Here is a 12,626-nt window from a genome sequence, read left to right as displayed (position 1 = left end):
TCTTAGTCAGCCATTTTACTTAGTTCTTCATTAAAGCATTAATTCTGTTAATCAATTTAATTAAGATCGGTTAGCCTGCTTTCTATAGCAAGAGCCCCACAATTCTCTACAGGTGCAGTGAGATAGATTGGAGTATTGGAGCAAAGGCTAAGCTGCAGCAGGACAGTGTGGGTGCCTGGGGTTGAGACTTTAGGCATGTGAACATTTGTCTGAGGTATCACAACACAGTATGAGCTTCTGGAAAATTGCCTCAGGTTCTACATCAATGGGCTGGAGATCTTCCTGGGATTCGGGAGTTCCTCAGAAACACTGGAGCCTGGTCTGGTACACTGGAGGACTATTCTGACTACAGATGATAAAATCAAGGAATAAAATGCAGCCCTTGAGTGCAGAGGCTAATGCTTGATCCCTCCCTTGGCAGGGCATAAATTGGGGGAAAGTAGCTCTGTTGGAATACTGGAATGTAGTCTGCAATATTGAAGTATAATTGGGACTACAGACAAATAACTGGGAGCAGTATCGTGTTTCTGGAATATTGGATAATTCCTGGAAGGCAAGAAAAATGAAATGAACTGGATGAGAGGAGCATTTTGTGAACATTTGGTGTGCTGCCAGTCTACTGAAGCAAAATCTTGGTACAGACCACACTTTACTGTATTGGAGCATAACGTAGGCTACCAGGAAATAGACTAGAGGTCTGATGGACCTGTGAAGCTGAAACTCTGATTCAGTCCAGGGGCATCTTTTGGAGTGCACGCACACCTTGAGGGCTACTGGAACACAATCTCGAATTCCGCAGCAAAATCCGGGAGAGTGGAAGTTAGCCAGTTGGCTGGACCACCGTCTGGACTGCTGGCTTTCTTCAGCACTGGGTACTGTGACATCAACCTGAAGCAACAGAGGGCAACTTCTCTGCCAGTTCCAGGTGACTGGAGCGCATTCTGGTAAACTGGAATACAATGAAGAGTACTGAAACTGGTGAGGAAACACTGGAAACACTCAAGGTGCTGGAGGAGCTCAGCAAGTCGAGCGGCATCTGTGGAGTTAAGGGATGGTCGATGTTTCGGGTCAAGCCCCTGCCTTGAGGAACACTGCTCCTTGCTACATAAAACAGATTATTAAAGTCCAACCTTTGCTACACACTCCGGAATACTGAAGCAAACTTTGGAGTACTGGAAAATTGGGAAATCGGAGCCCCCAGAGGAAACACACGCAGACATGAGGAGAAAGTACAAACTCCGGATTGAAACCCTGGTCTTGGTCATACTAACTGCTACGCTAAATATGCCACCCATTTTAAAGGCAGCCTTGACAGTCAAACGAGACCCTAGAGTCTGACTCTTTATTCACAAAATCCTAATTATTGACTACAACTCCACTTTCAAAATGGTTAGTGCAGCGATAAGGGTTAGGGTCAGCGTGAGTGACTGGGACCGTAGTTTGAATCCAGAGTTTGTACCTTCTCCCCATGTCTACATGGGTTTCCTCTGGGGGATCCAGTTTCCACCTACCCTTCAAAATGTACCAGGGTGTGTAGGTCAATTGGGTGTAATTGAACGGCATGAGCTAGGAATCTACCACTGCTCTGTCCTCCTTGATCCTGTCTAAGGAACAGTGAAGATCCCCTACTACCTCAGATTATTCTCCAGACTTTGCTCCGGTATGTCCACTTTGTTCTCCAGCTGATTTTCCCTGTGTTCCTGCAAATATTCCATGACTCTCAGGCACCGCTCCAATGGTCTTCCTGGTGCTCCAATTTTCCAGGCTCCAGTATTCCAGAGTATGTAGCCAAGGTTGGGCTTTAATAATCTGTTTTATGTAGCAAGGAGCAGTGTTCCTCAAGGCAGGGGCTTGACCCGAAACATCAACCATCCCTTGACTCCACAGATGCCGCTCGATTTGCTGAGCTCCTCCAGCACCTTGAGTGTTTCCAGTGTTTCCTCACCAGTTTCAGTACTCTTCATTGTATTCCAGTTTACCAGAATGCGCTCCAGTCGCCTGCAACTGGCTGAGAAGTTGCCCTCTGTTGCTTCAGGATGATGTCACAGTACCCAGTGCTGTAGAAAGCCAGCAGTCCAGGCGGTGGTCCAACAAACTGGCTAACCCACTCTCCCGGATTTTGCTGCGGAATTTGAGATTGTGTTCCAGTATCCCTCAAGGTGTGTATGCACTCCAGAAGATGCCCCTGGACTGAATCAGAGTTTCAGTTTCACAGGTCCATCAGACCTCTAGTCTATTTCCTGGTAGCCTATGTTATGCTCAAACACAGTAGAGTGTGGTCTGCAACCAAGATTTTGCTTCAGTAGACCGGCAGCCTGCCAGATAAAAGATGCTCTTCTCCTCCAGTCCACCATTTTTCTAGCCTTCCTGGAAAGATCCAATATTCCAGAAATACAACGGATCAGATCCTATTTAAATGAAGTTTAAATATGATATAATTTGTAGTAACTTTTCCATCACAGGTCCTGTTTTGTTATTTACTTCAATCAGTTCAATCTTTCATGGGAGATGATGGTCTTGTTCTTGTCTCAGATATGCCAAATATGTATTTTTGTGTATACAACTCAAACTGGAGATTTACTATCTTAAATGTATTACTCTACCATCAATCCTACAAGTAAAGTCAGCGGCAATGCTGCAAAATAAAACCACATTTGATAGCTCAGCATTGGTATCTGGCAATGTGACAGGCTGCTCTGCACAACGTCTTTGTGTGAGAAATGAGTATTGAGAAGAACTGTGGAGCCAGTGGGGACTGAAGGAAGAGTATCGTATGTCAGCTTCACATATCGGTGTATTGGTGAGAATTGGTGATAAGGATTTGTAGCTCTTTGAATAAGTAAGATGAAATGCTGCCTTCAAGAAACTCTTTTGCTTCCATTACTATCTTGTAAATATACAACAGATTTCTCAATCCATAGCTGTTTCCACATTGGCACCCATTCTTCAAGTTCTAGACAGATTCTGTTCTAATCCAGGGTTTCTCTCGGGTAGACGTCCATTGACTGACCAGCAATTATTTCTTGTTCCCAAGGATCTAGCAGAGCCTGGGAACTCCCTCCTTCCCTTGTTGTCGACTTTGTTAACTTTCTCAAATTGCACAGCCTTCCTCAATCTCGCACCCCCCATCCCCCTCATATGATAATCCCGCCCACTCTTCATTGGCCATGTCAGATTTCCCAAGTTGATCCAATTAATCATCCCATCCTACGTTATGTCTATTTATGCTGACAGTAAATTGGGTAAAAAATCTCAGCGCTGTGGGTCCTTCCATTTGGTGACAGAAACTGGACGGCATGGTTAGCAAAGTAGTTAGTGCAACACTATTGCAGCACCTACGACTGGGGTTTGAAACCGGTGCTGTCTGTAAGGAGTTTCTGTGTTTTCCCATGTCTGCATGGGCTTCCTCTGGGTGCTCCAGTTTCCTCCTACCCTTCAAAACGTATGCAGGTTGTTAGTTAATTTGGGTATTTGGGCCAGAAGGGCCTGTTACCATGCTGCAGGTCTAAATGTAAATTCAGAGCAGTGTATCATCAAAATGAATCTCTATTTGAAGTGACTGGTCCACTAAATACAAGAAAGCCAGTCATTTTGTGGCTACTCACATCTCCCTTTGGAGAGTTGCAAGCCCCACACTGAAGTCCCTTTGAAGCAGAAAGCTTTTGTTTTAGAAAATGTCATCTCTACTTTAGAGCTGTCATGAACGTGATCCACTCTTTAGCCTTGGGAAGTGCTTGGGTATGAAGGTCTGAGGACATAACTGGAAAAAGTTGGAGCAAAAAAAAAACAGACTGCTGGAAGAGCTCAGTGAGTCAGTCAGTGTTTGTGGAGCCAGAAGCATCATTGTCATTTTAGTATCTTGCCCTCACGGATGCCCCACCAGTAGTTTGTCTTCAGCTTCAGATTCCAGCATCCGCAGTCTCTTACATCTCTATTGGAAGCAACGTGTTTATTTATTTTTTTGAGTTTTGACATTTAATGTTAACTTTCCTATCATATACCCTTTGGAGTATAGTTTCTGATTCCTTAGATCAGAGGAAGTCTGGGTAGGAAAAGAATGGTTGATGGATGTGGCTTGTGTTTTGAAAATAGTCTCCCTCCAACAGCAGACAAATTGGATGCTTGAATTTGGGGAAGGGATCTAATTGTTGTTATATGTGCCGAATCCTTGCATGCACAGACCCCTGAGTGAATGTGCCATTCTGCAGAAGATATTAAGATGAGGAAGAATCAAATAAAATAATACAAATAATTCCTATTTTCATTCACCAATACCCATCACTCTACATCCGAAATGCCTCCATGTAAAATCTCACTGGAGTCTGGATCCTCCCTTTGATGTTTTCTGCTGCCAGCAATTTTATCAAAGAATTCCCAACTGGGTGGGAAACTCATCAGGGGGTGGTTAGAAATCACTGTTTTGGTGAGAAGAGTTGGACTAAGCTGGTCCAGCCACCTTCCTACATGAGGAGAATAAATGCCAGCAATTAAGGTGGTAACCAAAAATTAGCAGAGTCCGGTTGTCTAACACTACTTACCAAATGGCTTCTGTCAATCTAGCTACCTGACAACCACTGGTTCCTGGTGTAACACATCTTCAAAGAACCTCTAATAAATTTATCAAACAGATTCTTTTTTTTCGTAAAGCCATGTTGACTCTGCTTAATGTATTACAGTTATCTACATTTTCTGTTACTGCTTTCTGCATGAGGGAATGATAGATGATAACTTGTTCCTGGTATCCTGCTTTCTGTCTGTCTTCTTCCTTTATTAGAGGAGGCAGCAGTGATTTCATTCATGTTCCCTAATCTAATACTGCCTTTCCAGAATCTGCGAATTTTGGAAGATCAGGATCAAATGCCCAGAAAACAGACCATCATGTCCGCGGAACTTGTTCGCCTATAGTATCATGAATTTCTTCGACTTCCCTTGCACTTGCTGCACTGACAGTTTAAAGTTCCTATTTCTTTTGTTCCTAACATTTATACTATTAGTGGTATTCCTTCAGACTCTGTAATTGTAAATGCATACCAGATAATTGTTCAAAGTCTACCCTCTCCCTATTTTCCATTGTTAATTTTATAATCTGAGTGTCAAGGTTTGCCATATCTGTTCTCTTATCATATACTTACAGAAGTTCTTATATCTGTTTAATTTCTTCCCTCCTTCCTCTCACAATATACTTTCCTCTCTTTGGAATATTAATCATACTTCGTTGGTTTCTAACATATTCCCAATTTTTTGTTTTACTACAAACCTTCATAAAAATTGTACACTTTTTCTTTTAAGGTGGTACAATCCACAGTTTTCTTAGCGAGTCATAGATTGGATCATCCTCATTGATTATTTCTCAAAAGGTTTCAACTTTGTTGAAAATTATGGAAAATATCATTTTATCTTTATATCTGTTTTGTAGTCAGATTTAGCCACCTTTGGCTTCTCATCTTTTGTAATCACCATTGTTGAACTTAAAGAGGTTAGTTTCAGATCTGCATGTTTCACTCTCTGTAGCATTTCGAATGACTCAAAGACTTGTTGACTCAAATCAAGGCTTCTATTAACAAAAGATTGGAATGGTACATCGAGGTCAACCAGTCCAGACTGACCTGGGTCTGGTTAGGAGCAGCCCTTTATGACCTGCCAGTAGGTGTGGCCATAGCTCTCAGCCAATCACTATCGCTATATGCAAATATAAACAAATATATACAGTGGTGATAACATCCCATACTATCACATTCACCCCTTCTTTAAGAACTGACCCTGGGGTGAGTGAAAAAGGAGAGGGTATAGCATGCATGGGTTACGGGCTGTAGTGGTCGGGTGGCCTGATTGTCCTACGTGATCACCGTGGCGCCAGACAGTCATCATTGTCCTTATGCTGGTCCGGTCTACTGCTGTCATCATCCGTGAGCTGCTGCTGGTCCCGCTCTCCCGGCATGTGACCTAGGGGAGGAATGGAGGAAGGTTGGGGGTTGAACGTGACAATGTTAGATGTGGCTTGGGCCAGGTCCTTTACTGAGACCGTGTCCTCCTGCCTGTCCAGGTACTCAATATAAGCATAGTGTGGGTTCGTGTGTAACAGCATTACCTGATCGACTAGGGGGTCGATTTTTCAATTACCCGACATGACGTCTCAGCAGGACTGGTCCAGAGACCGTTAGCCAAGCTGTGGGAACAAGAACATACATTCGTGCGGGGGTAGTGTTGGTGTCCATGCATAATAGAGACCTGATGGAGCATAGGGCGTTTGGGAGGACATCCTGTCAGCGAGTGGTGGGGAGGCCTTTAGACAGGAGGGAAAGCGTGATCGCTTTCCAGACAGTGGCATTCTCCCTTTTGACCTGCCGATTACCGCACAGGTTGTAGCTAGTGGTCCTGCTCGAAGCAAAACCGCACTCCAGAAGGTACTCCCTCAGCTCCGCACTCATAAATGAGGACCCCGGTCACTGTGGATGTAACTGGGGTACCCGAAAATGGCGAAGATGCTGTGCAGCGTTTATGACTGTGGAGGTGGTCACTTAGGAACATAGGAAGTAGGAACAGGAGTAGGCCAAAAATGGCCCATCGAGCCTGCTCCGCCATTCAATACGATCATGGCTGCGGTGGAGCTTTCCGGGCAGGCGATAGCAAATCGGAAGCGTGAGTACTAATCGACCACCGTGAGAATGTAGGTGTTACGGTCATTGATGGTAGGGGCCCTTTGAGGTCCACACAGACGTTCGAAGGGCCGGGTGGCTTTTATGATGTGGGTCTTCTCGGGCCAGAAGAAATTGGGCTTGCACTCAGTGCATATGGAGCAGGCTCGGGTCATGGAGCGGATTTCCTCAACCGTATAGGGCAGGTTGTGGGCCGTTACGAAGTGTGGGAACCTGGGGACCCCCGGGTGACAGAGCTTCTCATGGAATCTCTGCAACCTGTACAGTTGTACGCTGGTGCATGTCCTACAGGAAATGGCATCGGGTGGGTCATTTAGTTTGCCAGTCTGGTACAGGATGTCATAGTTAAAGGTAGAGAGTTCGATTCTCCATCTGGAAATTTTGTCGTTTTTGATCTTACCCCTCTGGTTGTAGCTAAACATAAATTGGTTGGTCAGCAGTGTAAAGCGTCTGTCAGCGAGGTAGTGTCTCCAATGACGTACAGCCTCCACAATGGCCTGGGCCTCCTTCTCGACAGAGGAGTGTCAGCTTTCTGGGCCCTGGAGGGTCCTGGAAAAGAAGGCGACAAGCCTACTGGCCTGGTTTAAAGTGGCTGCCAGTGCAAAGTCGGAAGCTTCACTCTGTATATGGAAGGGTATTGATTTGTCTACGGCATGCAGAGTGGCCACGGCGATGTCTGACTTAATGCGGTCGAAGGCCACTCTGCTGACAAATGGAAGGAGGTGGACTTAATTAGTGGCCGTGCCTTGTCAGCGTATTGTGGGACCCATTGGGCATAATAGGAAAAACCCCCCAGGTAGCGTTTGAGTGCCTTCTGGGTTTGGGGTGGTGGAAGGTCCATGAGAGGGCACATGCGGTCGGGATCTGGTAAAACTGCAGAAATAATCTCTCTCTCTCTCTCTCTCTCTCTCTCTCTCTCTCTCTCTCTCTCTCTCTCTCTTTCTCTGAGAGAAAAAGCCTGTTTTACACTCTCTGCTTGGAAAACCACATGACCCTCCTAGAAGTGAGATTGGACTGTGAATAGAATAACTTTTCTGAATTTACACACACATTACATATATGTGTGCTTAGAATTAGAAGGGGGTTAAATTAGGTTAGTTAAGTCAATAGTGATATGTTAAAGTGTGATTCTGTTTTCATGCTTAAAGATAATTGAAAGCATCTTTTGTTTAAGTAACCATTATCTTTGTGAATATCTGTTGCTGCTGGGTTTTGGGGTCCTCTGGGCTCGTTACACTATTACACATGACCAGATCTAACCAATCCCCAAAGCATTCTCCAAATTATCCAATGCATTTTGCAAACTTGTTCTTCCAGCATTTTGTGTGTTGATCCAGTTTTCCAGCGTCTGCAGTCTTGTTTACTTTCAAGCTACCTTTGCCATTTAGATTCATACTATTAATATGAAGATTAAAATCACCAATTATGAATGAGTACTTTTCTTTCCAATCCTTTGAAGGTTTTGATTTATATCCCGTCTTACTGTGTAGTGACTGTTGGGGACCTATAGTTCATTAGCTTCTTTCTCTTACTCTTTCATATCTCCTCACAAAAACATTTTGTAAATCTTGATATTTTAAGTAAATGTAATTTTGCATAAGGATTGCATACTTTTAATAAGGGTAAGGTAGCAGATGCTGGAGTCTGGAGCAAAGATAAACAGCTGAATATACTCAACAGGTCAAGAAGCATCTGTGAAGGAGAAGGGATGATCAATATCTGAGGTCGAGTCTCAATGTCAGCATTGAAAGGAGAGAGGGAAAGGTTGCCAGAATATAAAAGTGAGAATGAAGAGTGATAGAGAGGCTGGTAGCACCAAATGAGGGGGTGGGGGGGCAGGAGGGGATGGGGGTGAATGGAGCCAAATAGGTGAGGGGTTAGATTTCATCTCCTTGGATAACTTTTCCGAACACTTACCTTTCATAGTTCTGTTATGGCTCCATCTGCCTCTCATTCTTCATTTAACTGGTTCCACCTATCCCCTAACAGTCCAGTCTTTCACTTCTATCCCCTAACAGTCCAACGTCTCACTTCTATATACTGGTGAGCTTCTGCTTCACTAAATTCTAATGCAGGGTCTCGGCCTGAGGCAATGACCAACCCTTTGCCTCCACTGACACTGTTTAACCTGCTGAGTTCTTCTTGCAAGGTATATTTTGCCCATAATGTAATGATGCAACTGCACCATTTCCTTTCTATCTGTCCTTCTGAAATGTCAACATCTGAAATGTTTAAATGCCCAGCCTTAGTTACCTAGTAACCCTGTCTCTAAAATTACGTTAAGATCGATTGTGGCTTCAGTTCCTTTTTTAAAAAAAATTAACCTTACAGCTGATAACAGGCCCTTCTGGCCCATGAGCCCATGCCACCCAATTACCCGAATTAACCTACAATCCCTGTTCAGTTTTTTGAAGAGTGGGAGAAAATGGGAGCACCTAGAGGAATCCAACTCAGACATGGGAAAACATACAAATTCCTTACAGGCAGTGCTGGGTTTGATCCCAGGGCACCGGCACTCTCATAGCCTTGTGACTATGCTGCCCAACCTTTTTAGTGAAGATCCTTTAATGCTGTCTTACACCCATCCATTGCACATTGCACCTTCATACTTTGGTTATCATTATCCAATCCACCACCCTTCCCAATTTGTGTCCCTCTCTTCTTCATCTTAATTCATTTGCACTTGCCTAAATCCTCATTCCCATTATTTAATCTGCAGCCTTGGTTGTTCAGGTCACCAGGGCACAGTTCAAGTGAAATCTATCCCAGTGGAACAGCTCTAGGTTTCTTCAGAGCTTGTGCCAGAGCACATTGAAACCCACTTCATATCTTTAATTCTCTGATCTTGTTGATGCCGATTTGCATCTCACTCAGATAGTAGTCAGAACTTATTGTCAATGACATTCACAAAAATTGTTGTTTTGCAGCAGCGTCGCAGGTGCAAAATTGCTACAAATGACATTTAAATAAAAATAAATAAATTGGTGCAAAAGAAGAGAGAGTGGTTCATCGTCCATTCATAATCTTTTGGCAGAAGGAACAAAACTGTTTGGGTGTAAGAGCCTGGGTGATGAGGATCCTTAAGGATAGAGGCTGCTTTCCTTTAATACTGCTTCTTGTAGGTGTCCACGATGAAGTGAAGACTGATGCCCATAAAGTATGAATAATATTCTGAGCTCATAACTCTCTAGTCTTTTCCTATCCTGAACATGGGCATCCCCGTACCAGACAATAATGCAACCAGTCAAAATGCTCTCCAAGGTACACCTGTAGAAATTTGCTAGACTCTTTGGTGGCCTACTAAATCTCAAAAAGTATAACCACTGGTGAGCTTTCTTTGTGATTGCATTGGCATGGAGGCCCTAGGATAGATCCTCAGAGACCATGACTTACTGGAAAGCTAAAAAGCCTTCTGAACTTGTGTTAGCAGTTACAGAGTGAAATAGCTATCTCCCCAGATTGTGTTCTGCTATCACTTTTCAATTCCTGCACTACAATGTCTATCTGTATCAGTTTTCTCCTGCTCCCCACAGTCTCCATTCTTGTTCTTGACCACTGACTTGCTAGAGCTGATGGAGGGGGGCTTTGGCAGTGGCTCGGGAACTAGAATGAGAGTGCAGAGAATAGGGCAGAAGGTCAAAAACATGATGCTATGTGTTCTGAGTTTGTGAGGAAGAACAGGCAGGAGACAAAACATAAAGGAGGCCGGTTAGAGGGTTTGAAACGCTAGGAGTATTAGGAATAAAGGGGATGAAATTAGAGCATGGATCAGTATGTGGAAATATGATGATGTGACCATCACACACACTTGACTGGAGGAAGGGCTGGATTGCATGATACAGGTATCCTGGGTTTAAAAGGAATAGGATAGGAGGTAAGGAAGGAGAGGGAGGGGAGTAACATTACTGGTCAGAGATAGTATCATGGCTGGAAAAAGGGAGGTCACTGCAGAAAATTAACTACTGAGACGGTGTGGGTGGAAGTCAGAAATAGGATGAGAGCAATCACTTTGCTAGAATTAGTCTGTAGGCCCTCAAATAGCCTTCAGGACACTGTGGAGCAGAAAACAGGAAGATTTTGGAATGGTGCGGGAAATAAAGGATTGTTGTTATGAGAGACTTCAGCTTCCCTAATATTGACTGGCACTTCCTGACTGCAAGAGGGATAGATGGGGATGAATTTGTCAGGTGTTTCGAAGAAGTGTTTCAGTATGTGGACCAGTCGACAAAAGGGGAGGCTATACTGGATCTAATTCTGGGTAATAAACCTGGTCACATGGTGAACTTCTCAGTGGGTGAGCACATTGCTTAAAGTGTCTACAGCTCCTTCAGCTTTAGTTTAGCAATGGATAAGAATAAAAGTAGACAAAATCGGAAAGCATTTAATTGGAGAAAGGCTAATTATGATGGGATAACGCAAGAACTAGAGAGAGTACATTGGAAACAGATGTTCAAAATGTACAGAACTAATAGGAAGGAAGTCTATGTATGACTTGTGCTGGGTTCTGGATAGGTTTGTCCCAACGGGATAAGGAAGAGATGGTTGACAAAGAAGGTGAGGCAGCTAGTCAAGAGGAAGAAGGAAACAGGAAGGGTACATGGGATGTATATGTTAGCTAGGCAGGGGCTTAAGAAAGGATTTTGGAGAGCTCGAAGAGGGCATGAGAAGGCCTTGGCATGTAGGATTAAGGAGAACCCCAAGGCGTTCTGTGCATATGTGACGAACTGAAGGATAACGAGAATAAATGTGGGGCTGCTAAAGGATAAGGGAGGCAACATGTGTCTGAAGGTGGAGGAGAATGGGAAGCTCCTAAATGAATACTTTGTTTTGGTATTCACAAGAGAAAAGGACTTGAACCAGGTGAGGTTGGAAAGCAGGAAACAGGAAGGGTACATGAGATGTATATGTTAGCTAGGCAGGGGCTTAAGAAAGGATTTTGGAGAGCTCGAAGAGGGCATGAGAAGGCCTTGGCATGTAGAATTAAGGAGAACCCCAAGGCGTTCTTTGCCTAAATGAATACTTTGTTTTGGTATTCACAAGAGAAAAGGACTTGAACCAGGTGAGGTTGGAATAGAACAGGCTTATGTGTTGGATGAGATTAAAGAAGTGGAAGTGTTTTTATTGAATACAGATTATAAAATTGTATCTAAATTATTATCTAATTGATTAACTAAATATTTACCCAAATTAATAAATAACAATTTGACTGGTTTTATTAAAAATAGACTATCTGCAGACTATATAGTTAAATTTATAAGTTTAATAAATGTAGCACAGAAAGAAAAGAAACCAGCAGTAGCAGTTGCATTAGATGCAGAAAAAGAATTTGATAGATTAGAATGGGACTTTTTATTTAGCTTATTAAATACATGTAGAATTCTGAATGCTTTTATAAATTGGATAAGAGCATTATATATTCAACCAAAAGCTAAAGTATTTACACATAGACAAATAATAAAACATTTTCTATTATAAAAGACATCTAGTCAAGGATGTGCATTATCACCATTTTTATTTGCATTAGCTATAGAACCTTTGGCGGAAACAATTAGAAGAGATAAAGAAATTAAAGTTTTTGAGATAGATAACAAAGAACATAAAATTAGTTTATTTGCGGATGATGTTATAGTTTATTTAACAAAACAAGAAATATCATTGAATAAATTAAATGTAAGATTAGCAGAATATGGCTTAGTTTCTGGTTATAAGCTAATGTTGATAAAAGTGAAGTGATGCCTATGGTTCACATGGACGAAACATAAAGTAAAAAAAAATGAAGTTCAAATGGCAAAAAGAAGCAATTAAATATTTAGGAATAAAAATTGCTAGAAATTTAAACAATTTCTTTAAATTAAATTATTTACCACTATTAAAAAAGCTAGAGGATGATTTAAAAAGAGGGAAATATTTACCAATAACTTTACTAGGTGTGTAAATTGTATTAAGATGAACATTTTTCCAAGAATGCAA

General features: G+C 42.6%; 1 protein-coding gene across 1 annotated transcript in view; it reads left to right on the top strand.

Moving 5' to 3' along the window:
- Window positions 1-12,626, top strand: part of LOC138753087 (uncharacterized) — a 967,433-nt gene that overhangs the window by 330,039 nt on the left and 624,768 nt on the right. The gene's annotated exons all lie outside the window — the stretch shown is intronic.

This window comes from Narcine bancroftii, chromosome 2 (assembly GCF_036971445.1).
Source record: "Narcine bancroftii isolate sNarBan1 chromosome 2, sNarBan1.hap1, whole genome shotgun sequence".
NCBI classification, from domain to species: domain Eukaryota; kingdom Metazoa; phylum Chordata; class Chondrichthyes; order Torpediniformes; family Narcinidae; genus Narcine; species Narcine bancroftii.
Note: the sequence above shows the minus strand (reverse complement) of the source record. Positions and strands in the feature narration are given on the sequence as shown.